The 15,484-nt window shown below is 38.9% G+C and overlaps 1 long non-coding RNA gene across 1 annotated transcript in view; it reads left to right on the plus strand.

The window, feature by feature from the left end:
* LOC112654048 (uncharacterized) overlaps positions 1-15,484 on the plus strand; it is a 53,647-nt gene that overhangs the window by 20,843 nt on the left and 17,320 nt on the right. The window contains exon 3 of the long non-coding RNA XR_003132677.3: positions 4,402-4,589. This is a non-coding gene — a long non-coding RNA (uncharacterized LOC112654048). The remainder of the gene's footprint in view (positions 1-4,401; positions 4,590-15,484) is intronic.

A 15,484-nucleotide genomic window follows, 5' to 3' on the forward strand; every position in this document is an offset into this window, starting at 1 on the left:
AAAAAGAAATTTAAAAATAAATAAAAAATAAAAAAATAAAAAGATAAAAATAAAAAAGTTGAAATAAAGGATTAGTTAAGGTAAATAGTCAAAATTGTCATCATTTAAAGACTAAGAGTTACACAGTTTGAAAAAAATTTGGATTTTGAAAGAGTATTCTTTGTATATCAGTTTTTATTGCCTCTTAAGGTGATGATGATTGGCAGAATTTTTACATTACATAGCATTGAAGAGTAATGGTTTGGGGGTCCCTAAAATATATATATATATAAGTCATGAAAAAATCTGATATTTGTGAAAATATTACATCTTTTCAGCTATTACTAATATGTATTATTTATCTTTATTAAAAAAGATGATCAATTAGTCCTCTAAGTTTTTATTCTGAAATAAATTATTAATTCTCAATTGTGATAAAATATATACAATATAAAATTTACCATTTTAACCATTTTAAAGTGTATAGTACTATGGCATTCAGATTGCTGTGCAATCATCATCCAGAACTTTTTTCATCTTGCAAAACTGAAACTCCATATCCATGAAACAACTTCTCATTCTTCCTTCTAATCCCTTAGCAACGCACCATTCTACATTCTGGCTCCATGAATTTGACTCCTCTAGGTATTGCATATAAGTGGAATCCTACATTATTTATCTTTTTCTGACTGGCTTATTTCACTTAACAGAATGTCCTCAAGTTTTATCCATGTTGTAACATGTCTCATAATTTCTTTCCTTTTTACGACTGAATACTATTTCATTATATGTATATCACATTTTTAAAATCTATTCATCCATTGATAGACACTTGTGTTGCTTCCACATTTTGCTGTTGTGAATAATGCTGATATGAACTTGGGTGTGCTATGAACTCTTCACATCCCTGCTTTCTAGAAGTGGAATTGCTGGATCATATGGTAACTCAATGTTTAATTTTGGGAGGAGCCACATTACTTGGCTTTGCATAGTGGCTACACCATTTGACATTCCCACCAGCAACATGCAAGCACTCCAGTTTCTCCTCATCACCATCAATCAATGCTTGTTATTTTCTGTTCTTTGACAGTAGTCATCCTAATGAGTGTGAGGTGATAGCTCATTGCACTTTTGTAAATTATATTATTTTACATAATTATTTTTAAGGCACCAAACCCTCTTAGAAATACTAAAGAAGACAATTTGATAAAATTATTGCATCACATGCTAGTTTCTCAATAATAGTTTAGAGTTATTTCATTGAGTCAGAACTTGTTTCCTATTGTTAATTAAAGTATTTTTAAAACTCCAAGAGCTATTCCCAGTGTTCTTGGATTAGGGAACTCAGAGCATAGTGGGCATTGGGGTAAACAGAGGGTTAATAAATGGTCCCACTTCACAAAGAGGTCACATAGGTGTGAGATCCACTTTATTCTTTTTTTTTTTATTAACAGCAAAACCCAATGACATACTATCTCTCATTGTGATCTGGGAAAAGACTATAATATAATTAATTTAAAATTAAACCCCATTAGGCTTATAATCCATACATTTTAAGTTGACTAGAATGTTGCAAATAGAGGTGCTTCATAATCCTAAATTCAGACTGTTACATGTTATATTAGCTAGATAAGTAAAAAAGATATCTGCTCAAAATGTGAATTCAAGATTTAGTAAAGTTTATTTTCTGTTTTTCAATCTTAGGTTTTTATAGAGACTATTTTTGAATTACAGAATTTGCCAATAATTACTTGAGCTATATGGATTATTATATCCAAATTCAGGAAAAAGCAAAAACAAAAGGCAGAATATTTTAAAGGTAGAACCAACCAGGAGCATTTATCTCTTACTCTATGTGCTGATTCTGGTTCATGATTTCAAAAAATAAAGGCACCAAAAATAAACAGAGAAATGTGGCTGACACACTGTTTTCTTGAAATAGCAATCAAAAATATCATGTTGTTTACTGGGAAGACAGCAGCTGTTCTGAGTCTACAGGTTCTTATCAACTTCTCAGCTATCATTCTTCCTTCAGGATGAGTCCTAAGTCATCCCATCTTCCTAACCAATAGTACCTGTTCAGTAGGCAGGGTGGAGAGCTACAGATTTAGACTCCTTGGTATTTATTACAGCTTCTAGTTTTCTATAAAAATATATTTTTCATAATTGTAAGAGAATTAAATATTATAAAACGATGTGTATTACTGAGGTGATACTAGAGCTTGTTTCCTTTTATTTTAGAAAGTAGGAGAAATAATTAGACTAATAAATAGAACATTATTTTCCCCAGAGAAATGAGAATTGGATGTTAACTCCCCTTGCTTTCAGAGTCCCCATTCTCTGGGTATCCTGGTAAGTACCAAACCACATTGTAATAGAAGTCTGAGACTAAGATTTGAATTTCACTCTAGTCTATCAAAAAAGCAACTTATACCCACTTCACCATCAGTAAAACAGAAACATTAACAGCATTGAAAGGGGGATCGGTAAGGGGTGTTGAGTCAGTGGAGGCGTTCCCCCATTGAGGGGTCAATAGTTTCCCCCATATTCACTGAAACTAGACGTCTTAAGGTAGGAGTCTTACCTCAAGGACTTATCTTCCAAGTATCTTTCTTGCCAGCTTACTCTTCACTCTCCTTATCCCTCCTAGACCTCTCTTTTCCTGAGACCTCCCTCTCTATGCACATGGTTTTTGGCAATCATCACATGGTGGTCCCCCAAAAACACTATACATGCCCTGACTCACATATTTGATTTTAAGTGACAGGAGTGGCTTGGAATACTCAACCTACTGCACATCTGTGTCTCTCTCTCAATCACAATAAGTGAAGAATCTTCCTAGGACACCAACTGTCCCTTCTCTTCCCTGCTGCTGCCTCAGGAAAAGTGGGAACCATGTTCTAAAGCACCTTACACAGAGCTGGACACTGGTTGCAAAATGCATATTTTTTCATTGGATTAATATGTGTTTCTAGTTTTGTAAGAGTTAAAGGGGGAAGAGGGATTCAATATGTCAACATGCTCATTTTTTTTTTTTCTTGGCTGAAAGGCCTATTTTGAATACCCAGGAGATCCATCAAGCTATGTTCTATTGTTCCTGTTAGGTGACATCTTTTTAAAGATAGCTAATTTGAACAAATAGATAAATGAATTAGAATAAATAGATGCATATTTTAATGAACAAATATTAAGAGTAAGAAGTCCTGGATTCTGTCTCTGATGAGCTCTAGGACTCCCACATATAACTCTGTGATTGTAAATAAGTCAAGAAGCCTTCCTGAGGTTGTGTCTGTAATTGAAGCCAGAAGATGTGACCTTGGAGAGTGGTTTTGCTGCCTCAAAGGATGAACAAGTACAGCACTTTGGAGTATAAAGTGTTACAGATAAATGTTAAGAGATTATTAAGGCTATAAGTCATTGCCATGCCTCCTGCTGAGAAAATGTGCTATAAGGAGGAAAGTTTGCTATGCTGTTAGTCCTCATTCTGTGACGGAAGGTATATCTTAGCCAGGCAGGCAGGGAGCCAGAGCTTTGCCCATGGCTGATTGGTAGGGACAAGCCACAAAGAAGGGGCTATTTTGTTAAGATCTTCTATTTGCAATGAATCATCAGGGAGAACAGAACCATGTTGCTGAGCCAACAGTGATATTGTTTTATATAGTGTACCTGCAGCATCTGTGATTTGCCTCACTGTGCAATCTTAACAGAGATATTTATTATTTTTTTCCCATTTTATTTGTACATATAAGACTGGGTTCTAAATTAGAAAAAACTAATGTTCTCTTAATGGGATTGCTTGAGGGAACACAGACCATACAACACAGTTTTTCAAAGGAGTCTTTAGGTGAGTGGGCCACAAGAACTCTCACTTTCATCTTATTCAAGGAACTTTTCTTTTTTTTTAATTTTTTTTATTTATTTATGATAGTCACAGAGAGAGAGAGAGAGAGAGAGAGAGAGAGGCAGAGACATAGGCAGAGGGAGAAGCAGGCTCCATGCACTGGGAGCCTGACGTGGGATTCGATCCAGGGTCTCCAGGATCGCGCCCTGGGCCAAAGGCAGGCGCCAAACCGCTGCGCCACCCAGGGATCCCTTAAGGAACTTTTCAAGTGCAAACAAAAAGGGGGCTGCAAAACACTAACCAGAAGAAGAAGAAGAAAAAATACAATATAATGTGTGAAAGCAGCCTATACACCAGGATATTTCTTGGGGTGCCAAGAAAGTGTAGAGTTGTTTATAAGCAAACAATACATTATTAACTCGTATTCCTATGAACACATTTGATCAATCTGTGAATTTTTGTTGTTGTTGTTGTTGTTATTGTTCTTAACCCTTGTAACCATGTTTAAAAGAATTTGGGAGTTTCAAGGCGATGATAAGACAGAAATGGTTGGACAGACAATTCCTGTCTCGTTTTTGCAGAGGATCCAACAAGAGGCTGATTCCTGGCAGGAGAGGCAAGATGGTGGAGGAGTAGGGCCCTCATCTCACCCGGCCCCACCAACTTCCCTGGATAACTCAAACCATCCTGAACACCTACGAATCCGACCTGAGATTTAAAGAGAGAATGGCCGGAATGCTACAGAGAGAAGGGTTTTCGTTTCTAACAGGTAGGAAGGCAGGGGAAAAAAAAAAAAAAAGAATAAAGTAAGGGAGGGGCCCCGAGAGGAGCCAGGCTAAGGCTGGGTGGCGAGAGCATCCAGGACAGGAAAGTCCAGCCCCGGAGAATCGGGAACCTTAAAAATCCACAGCGGATTCTTCCTGGACGGAGGAGCGCTCAGCAGGGAAATTGGGCAGAACCGTAGGAGGGGGGGATCCCCAGTGGCTCGGCGGTTTGGCACCTGCCTTTGGCCCGGGGCCGATCCTGGAATCCGGGGATCGAGTCCCGCGTGGGGCTCCCGGCGTGGAGCCAGCTTCTCCTCCTCCTGTGTCTCTGCCTCTCTCTCTCTCTCTCTCTCTCTCTCTCTATGTCTATCATGAATAAATAAATAAATCTTAAAAAATAAAAAAAGAACCGCAGGAGGGGCGGGGATGCCTCCAGTCTCCTGGGGTCCCTAATACAGGAAGTGCGCCTAGGGGAGAGCACACCTCATCCTGAGGCCAATCTTGGTAAAGGGCGGGACGACGTGCAGCCTGTGGGGCCTCAGGGAGAAGCCGGTTGGTTAGGCGGGGGCTAAGGGTGGAGGTGTCTGTGCCCTACGGCCTTCGGGAGCCACAGCCCCAGAAGCGCGATTCCAGCAGCACAGGCCCGGGATCCCAGGGTGCCGGGGGACACAGCCCACCATCCTGCCGTTCCTCCGGACAGGCAGAAGCGGGGAGGGTACAGAACAGTGAGGATTCTCCTGCCCATAGGCGCCCCCAGCTGTGCAGGTCAGCGCCCAGCCCCAGGAGCACCTAGGCCAGGGCAGACTGGCCGACTGTGGGTGGTTACTGCGGGGAGCTGACTCCAGGGCTGGAGACCTGGCCGCCGCCAGTGTTCTTGTTCCTCCTTGCATCACCTTGTGCCTGGGAGAGGCGGGGCCCCAGGGAACAGGGGCCTCACGGGGTAAACAGCTCCCACTGAGCCCAGCACCGGGGGGGGGGGGCAGGGCATCTCCCCCAGGTACACACACCTGAGAGTCAGCACAGCAGGCCCCTCCCCTAGACAACTAGCGGGAAGGACAGGGGAAGAGCAAATTTACTGACTAGGCAGCCCTGGAAACCTCCAGGACCAAGGGAAAATAGTATATAGAATTAGAGGATCTCTTCTTTTCTTTTCTTTTCTTTTCTTTTCTTTTCTTTCTTTTCTTTTCTTTTCTTTTCTTTTCTTTTCTTTTCTTTTCTTTCTTTTCTTTTCTTTTTCTTCTTTTCTTTTCTTTCTTTTCTTTCTTTCTTTTCTTTTCTTTATCTTTTTCTTTTCTTTTCTTTTCTTTTCATTTCTTTTCTTTCTTTTCTCTTTCTCTTTCTTTTCTTTTCTTTCCTTTCCTTCTTTCCTTTCCTTTCCTTTCCTTTCCTTTCCTTTCCTTCTTCCTTTCCTTTTCTTTTCTTTCCTTTTCTTTTCTTTCTCTTCCTACCTTAACTACAGTATATTACCAGCTCCTCATTTTTAAGTTTTTTCCTTTTTGACTTTTGCATATGTCTACAATTACATGTCTTAGATATATTTTTCACTTCTGGATTCCCTTCAAAGTATTCAATTTAATTTGGGGAGATATATGGGTTTTTGTTTTGTGTTTTTTTGTTTTTTTCTGCCTTGTTTTGTTTTACAATGTTGGAAGTTAGTACCTTCTAAAACATGAACAAGATATACCCAGAACCAAGCGCAACACCATGCTGGTTCATTCTGTGAGATTATACTCTTTCTTCATTCACATTCTGCGCCCCCTCATTAATCTCATTTATCTTTTTGTGCTCAATGGTGGGGCTTTCTACAAGTATTACTGGTTTATATAAATTTGGGATTTGACATCTTCTAACATATAGAACAAAATACATTCAGAACAAAGAGGATCACCCTCTAGGACCACTCAGGTAGACTACATTCTCCCTCCACTACAACTTCTTCACCATCACTATCCTCCAGCACACCCCCTTTTTTATGTTTTATTTTTCCTCATTTTCCTATTTATTTTTTTAATTCTTTTTATTTTTTCTGCTTCTTTGTGGTTTTTGGCTTTTTATTTTTAATACTTTGTTTTAAAATTTGGTTTTCACTTTACTGGTCCTTTTATTTTATTTGGTTCTGATCTTCTTTTTCATTTTCTGGTCTCTGACCTCTTCAGAATCATCTAGGGTGTGTTTCACTTAGGTCGTAGTTGATATTTTTGACTCAGCCTGCTCATACAGCCACTCTGCACTGGACAAAATGACTAGAAAGAAGAATTCACAAAGGAACCCTCTGCTACGTTACAGAATGTGGATTTCAATACGATGTCAGAAAGATAATTCAGAAGCACAATTATAGTTACTGGTGGATCTAGAAAAAACCCAAAGGACTCTACAGACTTTGTTATGGCATAAATGAGAGCTAATCAGTCTGAAATTAAAAATAGATTAAATGAGAAGCAATCTAAACTGGCTGTCCTAACGACGAGGGCTAATGAGGTGGAAGACAGAGTGAATGACATAGAAGATAAATTGATGGCGAGGAAGGAAGCTGAGGAAAAAAGAGAAAAACAATTAAGAGACCATGAGGAAAAGTTAAGGGAAATAAATGAGAACCTCAGAAGGAAATTTATGTATAATTGGGGGTCCAGAGGGTGCCAAGAGGGACAGGAGACCAGAAAGCATATGTGAACAAATCATAGCTGAGAACTTCCCTAATTTGGGGAATGAAACAGGCATTCAGACCCAGGAGATAGAAAGGTCCCCCCCTAAAAATAAAATTAAAAAAAAAAAGTTCAACACCTAGACATTTAATAGTGAAACTTGGCAAATTCCAAAGATAAAGAGAAAATCCTTAAAGCAGCAAGAGACACGAGACCTCTAACTTTTATGGGGATAAATATTAGCAGACCTCTCCACAGAGACCTGGCAGGCCAGAAAGGGCTGGCAGGATATATTCAGGGTCCTAAATGAGAAGAACCTGCAGCCAAGAATACTCTATCTAGCTAGGCTCTCATTCAGAATAGAAGGAGAGATAAAGAACTTCCAAGATGGGCAGAAACTGAAAGAATATGTGACCACCAAACCAGCTCTGCAAGAAATATTAAGGGAAACTCTTGAAAGACAGAGTAAGTCCAAAGAAATAATCCACAAAAACAGAGACTGAATAGGTATTATGATGACACTAAATTCATATCTTTCAATAGTAATTCTGAACGCGAATGGGCTTAATGACCCCATCAAAAGGTGCAGGGTTTCAGACTGGATAAAAAAGCAAGACCCATCTATATGATGTCTACAAGAGACACTATATCATAGTTAAAGGATCTATCCAACAAGAGGACCTAACAATCATGAATATTTATGCCCTGAATGTGGGAGCTGCCAAGTATATCAATTAATAACCAAAGTTAGGACATACTTAGGTAATAATACACGTATACTTGGTGACTTGAGGTTAGCGCTTTCTACAATCAACAGATCTTCTAAGCACAACATCTCCAAAGAAACAAGAGCTTTAGATGATACAACTGGACTAGATGGATTTCACAGATTTTACAGAAATTTACATCCAAATGCAACTGAATACACATTCTTCTCAGGTGCACATGGAACTTTCTCCAGAATAGACCACATACTGGGTCACAAATCAGGTCTCAACTGATACCAAAAGATTGGGATTGTCCCCTGCATATTTTCAGACCATAGTGCTTTGAAAGTCATGTGCTCTGAGAAAATGCTCTGCATCACTTGCCACTAGGAAAATACAAATCAAAAGGACAATGAGATACCACCTCACACTAGTGAGAATGGTCAAAGTTAACAAGCCAGGAAACAACAAAAGTTGAAGAAGATGTGGAGAAAGGGGAACTCTCTTGCACTTTTGGTGAGAATGTGAACTGGTACAGCCACTTTGGAAAACTGTGTGGAGGTTCCTCAAAGAGTTAAAAATAGAGCTGCCCTATGACCCAGCAATTACACTGTTGGGGATTTACCCCAAAGATACAGATGCAGTGAAACCGCAGGACACCTGCACCCTGATGTTTATAGCAGCAATGTCCACAATATCCAGACTGTGGAAGGAGCCTCAGTGTCCATGGAAAGATATATGGATAAAGAAGATGTGGTTTATGTATACAATGGAATATTACTCAGCCATTAGAAATGACAAATACCCACCATTTGTTTCAACGTGGATGGAACTGGAGGGTATTATGCTGAGTGAAGAAGTCAATCGGAGAAGGACAAACATTATATGGTCTCATTTATTTGGGGAATATAAAAAGTAGTGAAAGGGATTATAGGGGAAAGGAGAGAAAATGAGTGGCAAATATCAGAGAGGATGACAGAACATGAGGGTCTCCTAACTCTGAGAAATGAACAAGGGGTGGTGGAAGGGAAATGAAGGGCAGGGGGTTGGGTGACTGGGTGACAGGCACTGAGGGAGGCACTTGATGGGTTGAGCCCTGCGTGTTTTGCTATGTTGGCACATTGAACTCCACTAAGGACGTGATCCCGAGATCCAGGAGTGGGTCCCACATCAGGCTCCTATAGGAAGCCTGCTTCTCTCTCTGCTTTTGTTTCTGCCTCTCTCTCTGTGTGTGTGTCAGTCTCTCATGAATAAATAAATAAAATCTTAAAAAATTTTTTTGACAGAAAGGGAGAGAGTACAAGCAGGGGAAGCCGCAGAGGGAGAGGCAGAATCAGGCTCTCTATTGAGCAGAGAGCCCAACCTGGGTGCTGGATCCTAGGATTCCTGGGATCATGATCCAAGCTGAAGTCAAGCTTCCAACTGACTGAGCCACCCAGGTGCCCTTCCTCCCAAAAAACTTTTGTCAATGGGTTATTTGCTCTACCAGGGCAAAGATTTTCTCTAAATCCTCACTCCTGGATTCTCTATTCTGTTCCATTGATCTATGTGTCAGTTTTTGTGCCAGTACCACACTGTCCTGATGACCACAGCTTTGTAGTACAACCTGAAATCTGGCATTGTGATGCCCCCAGCTATGGTTTTCTTTTTCTTTTTCTATTTTTAATAATAATTTTATTTTTATTGGTGTTCAATTTGCCAACATACAGAATAACACCCAGTGCTCATTCCGGCAAGTGCTCCCCTCAGTGCCCGTCACCCATTCACCCCCCCCTCCTCCCCTTCCACCACCCCTAGTGTGTTTCCCAGATTTAGGAGTCTTTGTGTTCTGTCTCCCTTTCTGATATTTCCTACTCATTACTTCTCCCTTCCCTTATATTCCCTTTCACTATTATTTATGTTCCCCAAATGAATGAGAACATATAATGTTTGCCCTTCGCGAATTGACTTATTTCACTCAGCATAATACCCTCCAGTTCCATCCACGTCGAAGAAAATAGTGGGTGTTTGTCGTTACTAATGGCTGAGGAATATTCCATTGTATACATAAACCACATCTTCTTTATCCATTCATCTTTCGATGGACACCGAGGGTCCTTCCACAGTTTGGCTATTGTGGACATTGCTGCTAGAAACATTGGGGTGCAGGGGTCCCAGCGTTTCATTACATCTGTATCTTTGGAGTAAATCCCCAACAGTGCAATTGCTGGGTCTAGGGCAGGTCTATTTTTAACTCTTTGAGGAACCTCCACACAGTTTTCCAGAGTGGCTGCACCAGTTCACATTCCCACCAACAGTCCAAGAGGGTTCCCCTTTCTCCACATCCTCTCCAACATTTGCTGTTTCCCACCTTGTTAATTTTCCCCATTCTCACTGGTGTGAGGTGGTATCTCATTGTGGTTTTGATTTGTATTTCCCTGATGGCAAGTGATGCAGAGCATTTCCTCATGTGCGTGGTGGCCATGTCTATGTCTTCCTCTGTGAGATTTCTGTTCATGTCTTTTGCCCATTTCAGGATTGGATTGTTTGTTTCTTTGGTGTTGAGTTTAATAAGTTCTTTATAGATCTTGGAAACTAGCCCCTTATCTGATATGTCATTTGCAAATATCTTCTCCCATTCTGTAGGTTTCTTTTAGTTATTTTTTAAATTTTTATTTATTTATCATAGTCACACACACACACACAGAGGCAAAGACATAGGCAGAGGGAGAAGCAGGCTCCATGCACTGGGAGCCCGACGTGGGATTTGATCCTGGGTCTCCAGGACCGCGCCCTGGGCCAAAGGCAGGCGCTAAACCACTGCGCCACCCAGGGATCCCTGTCTTTTAGTTTTATTGACTGTATCCTTTGCTGTGCAAAAGCTTCTTATCTTGATGAAGTCCCAATAGTTCATTTTTGCTTCTGTTTCCTTTACCTTCGTGGATGTATCTTGCAAGAAGTTGCTGTGGCCGAGTTCAAAAAGGGTGTTGCCTGTGTTCTCCTCTAGGAAGTAGATGGAATCTTGTCTCACATTTAGATCTTTCATCCATTTTGAGTTTATCTTTATGTATGATGAAAGAGAGTGGTCTAGTTTCATTCTTCTGCATGGAGATGTCCAATTTTCCCAACACCACTTATTGAAGAGACTGTCTTTCTTCCAATGGATAGTCTTTCCTCCTTTATCGAATATTAGTTGACCATAAAGTTGAGGGTCCACTTCTGGATTCTCTATTCTGTTCCATTGATCTATGTGTCTGTTTTGTGCCACTGTCTTGATGACCACAGCTTTGTAGTACACCCTGAAATCTGGCATTGTGATGCCCCCAGCTATGGTTTTCTTTTGTAAAATTCCCCTGGCTATTTGGGGTCTTTTCTGATTCACCCAAATCTTAAAATAATTTGTTCTAACTCTCTGGAGAAAGTCCATGGTATTTTGATAGGGATTGCATTAAATGTGTAAATTACCCTGGGTAACATTGACATTTCCACAATATTAATTCTGCCAATCCATGAACATGGAATATTTTTCCATCTCTTTGTGTCTCCCTCAATTTCTCTCAGAAGTGTTCTATACTTTTTAGGGTATAAATCCTTTACCTCTTTGGTTAGGTTTATTCCTAGGTATCTTATGCTTTTGGGTGCAATTGTAAGTGGGATTCACTCCTTAATTTCTCTTTCTTCAGTCTCATTGTTAGTGTATAGAAATGCCACTGACTTCTGGGCATTGATTTTGTATCCTGCCACACTGCCAAATTGCTGTATGAGTTCAAGCAATCTTGAGGTGGAGTCTTTTGGGTTTTCTATGTAGAGTATCATGTCATGGGTGAAGAAGGAGAGTTTGACTTTTTCTTTGCCAATTTGAATGCCTTTAATGTCTTTTTGTTGTCTGATTGCTGAGACTAGGACTTCTAATACCATGTTGAATAGCTGTGGTGAGAGTGGACATCCCTGTCTTGTTCCTGATCTTAGGGGAAAGGCTCCCAGTACTTCCCCACTGAGAATTATATTTGCTGTGGGTTTTTCGTAGATGGCTTTTTAGATGTTGAGGAATGTTCCCTCTATCCCTACACTCTGAAGAGTTTTGATCAGGAATGGATGCTGCATTTTGTCAAATGCTTTCTCTGCATCTATTGAGAGGATCATATGGTTCTTGGTTTTTCTCTTGCTGATATGATGAATCACACTGATTGTTTTACAAGTGTTGAACTAGCCTTGTGTCCCGGGACTAAATCCTACTTGTTCACGGTGAATAATTTTCTTAATGCATTGTTGTATCCTATTGGCTAGTATCTTATTGAGAATTTTTTCATCCATGTTCATCAGGGATATTGGTCTGTAATTCTCCTTTTTGGTGGGGTCTTTTTGTGGTTTTGGAATTAAGGTGATGCTGGACTCATAGAACGAATTTGGAAGTACTCCATCTCTTTCTATCTTTCTATCTTCAATAAATGGTGCTGGGAAAATTGGACATCCACATGCAGAAGAATGAAACTATACCACTCTCTTGCACCATACACAAAGATAAACTCAAAATGGATGAAAGATCTAAATGTGAGACAAGAGTCCATCAAAATCCTAGGGAAGAACACAGGCAACACCCTTTTTGAACTTGGCCACAGTAACTTCTTGCAAGATACATCCACGAAGGCAAAAGAAACAAAAGCAAAGATGTACTATTAGGACTTCATAAAGATAAGAAGCTTTTGCACAGCAAAGGATACAGTCAACAAAACTAAAAGACAACCTATTGAATGGGAGAAGATATTTGCAAATGACATATCAGATAAAGGGCTAGTTTCCAAGATCTATAAAGAACTTATTAAACTCAACACCAAAGAAACAAACAATCCAATCATGAAATGGGCAAAAGACATGAACAGAAATATCACAGAGGAAGACATAGACATGGCCAACATGAACATGAGAAAATGCTCTGCATCACTTGCCATCAGGGAAATACAAATCAAAACCACAATGAGATACCACCTCACACCAGTGAGAATGGGGAAAATTAACAAGGCAGGAAACCACAAGTGTTGGAGAGGATGCGGAGAAAAGGGAACCCTCTTACACTGTTGGTGGAATGTGAACTGGTGGGGCCCCTCTGGAAACCTGTGTGGAGGTTCCTCAAAGAGTTAAAAATAGACCTGCCCTATGACCCAGCAATTGCACTGCTGGGGATTTACCCCAAAGATAGAGATGCAATGAAACGCCAGGACACCTGCACCCCAATGTTTCTAGCAGCAATGTCCACAATAGCCAAACTGTGGAAGGAGCCTCGGTGTCCATCAAAAGATGAATGGATAAAGAAGATGTGGTTTATGTATACAATGGAATATTACTCAACCGTTAGAAATGACAAATACCCACCATTTGCTTCAATGTGGATGGAACTGGAGGGTATTGTGCTGAGTGAAATAGGTCAATCAGAGAAGGATAAACATTATATGTTCTCATTCATTTGGGGAATATAAATAATAGTGAAAGGGAAATAGAAGGTAAGAGAGAAGAAATGTGTGGGAAATATCAGAAAGGGAGACAGAACAGTAAAGACTGCTAACTCTGGGAAACGAACTAGGGGTGGTAGAAGGGGAGGAGGGCGGGGGGTGGGAGTGAATGGGTGACGGGCACTGGGTATTATTCTGTATGTTAGTAAATTGAACACCAATAAAAAAAAAAAAATAGAAAAAAAAAAAAAATAAAAAAAAAATAAAAAAAAAAAAAAAAAAAAAAAAAAAAAAAAAAAAAAAAAAAAAAAGGAGGGCATTTGATGGATGAGCACTGGGTGTTATTCTGTATGTTGGCAAATTGAACACCAATAAAAAATAAATTTATTATTAAAAAAAATAAATGCTCACTCCTATGGCAGTCCTGGCATAGGGCAGGACTGCACTATAGATGATCCAATTGAAGTATATGTGGGTGTATCTGCTATTCATATAATATTCTTTAGTACTTTAATAAAGTAAATTCAATAAATTCAAATTTTGCATTAATCATCAAATCGTCATCTTTAAATTACTTGGTGTTGCACTGAGGAGGTGGAAAGTGATTTACTGTCATTACTGTGCTGTAGAACAGGAAGTCATTCTGTTTACAGAAGAAGTCACATTAATTCAATATGTAATGTTGATCACATTGCCTGGCAATATGAAAAAGAATAATAATTAAACACAAAATAAGCAGCAATATGTAAAACTGAAGTTTAGAGAGAGGAAAAACGTTGGATATGCTGAAAGATATCAAGAAATATATAGCTTGGGAAAAAGAAAATCTAAGTCACCTTTGAAATTTACAATTCAATTCCTAGCCTCTGAAATAATATATATTCTCGGTACAATGCCTTCTAGGTACAATGCCCTCATAGTCTATTCCATTTAACTAAATATCTCCTAATTTAAGAGCTATAAAATAAATAATTCTAGGGGCATCTGGGTGGTTCAGTGGTTGAGCATCTGCCTTCAGCTCAGGGCATAATCCTGGGGTCCTGAGATGGAGTTCCACATTGGGCTCCTTGTGAGGACCCTACTCCCTCTGCCTCTTTCTGTGTCTCTCATGAATAAATAAGTAAATCTTTAAAAAATTCTATTTTTATATCATAAAACTCAAAAATTACTGTAGGCAGAAAATAAGATAATTGCCTTAAAAAACCTAATATAAGAAGAAAAATTATTTGCAATTTATCTCACAAAATGCTTACATCTTCAATATATAAAGACCCCTTAGAAAGTAATAAGATGTCTAAGAATCCAGTAGACAATTCATCAAAGGACAGATAATTAAGGACATGTGAATGATGCATAAATATATGAATACCTATTAATTAATAAATCAAAACTATACTAAAATACCATTTTGTCAATGAATTGGTAAAAATCCTAATGTATGACAATATTTTTAGCAAGCTAACAAAGAAATAAGCATTCTGATGCGTTACTTACAAGGAGAGATTCAGTAATATCTATCAAAAATTAACATGCTTAAAGAACTTAACATGCTTATATATACTTTGACCCAAAAATCCTACTTCTGAAAATCATCCTTAGGTGTGCACATAGATATTTGTAGAGATACTAATACAAAATTATGCATTACAGCACTGTTTGTAAGAGCAAATGACTATTGACAACCCAAATGTCCATCAATATTTAACTAGTTAAGTAAATTGTAGAACAGTCATAAAATAAAATGTCATGCATCAAAAATAAAATGAGAATCTTTTGATATAAAAAGAATGAGAAGTTGTCTTGTAAGTAACTATTGAGGAAAACTAGAGCAAAGTGTATAGTAAGTGACCCTTTGTTTAAAAAAATGAAGAACGTGAAAAGGTATTTATTTATCTTGGCTTAGAAAATTCTGGGAAAATGGGAGAAAATTATATCGGAGTAACTTGTGGAAAGAGAGATGGAGAAAAAAGTTGAGAGTTAATGTTTTCTCCATATGTATTTTATATCAACTTTGTATTGCAAACTCCGTATTGCCTACTAAAAATTTCAATAAAAATTGAAAACAAGAAGACAAGGAATATGGCCAGTACTTATTGAAATCAATAAGTTAAGTACCATAGAGCCA

Source organism: Canis lupus, chromosome 3 (assembly GCF_003254725.2).
Source record: "Canis lupus dingo isolate Sandy chromosome 3, ASM325472v2, whole genome shotgun sequence".
Taxonomy (NCBI): Eukaryota; Metazoa; Chordata; class Mammalia; order Carnivora; family Canidae; genus Canis; species Canis lupus.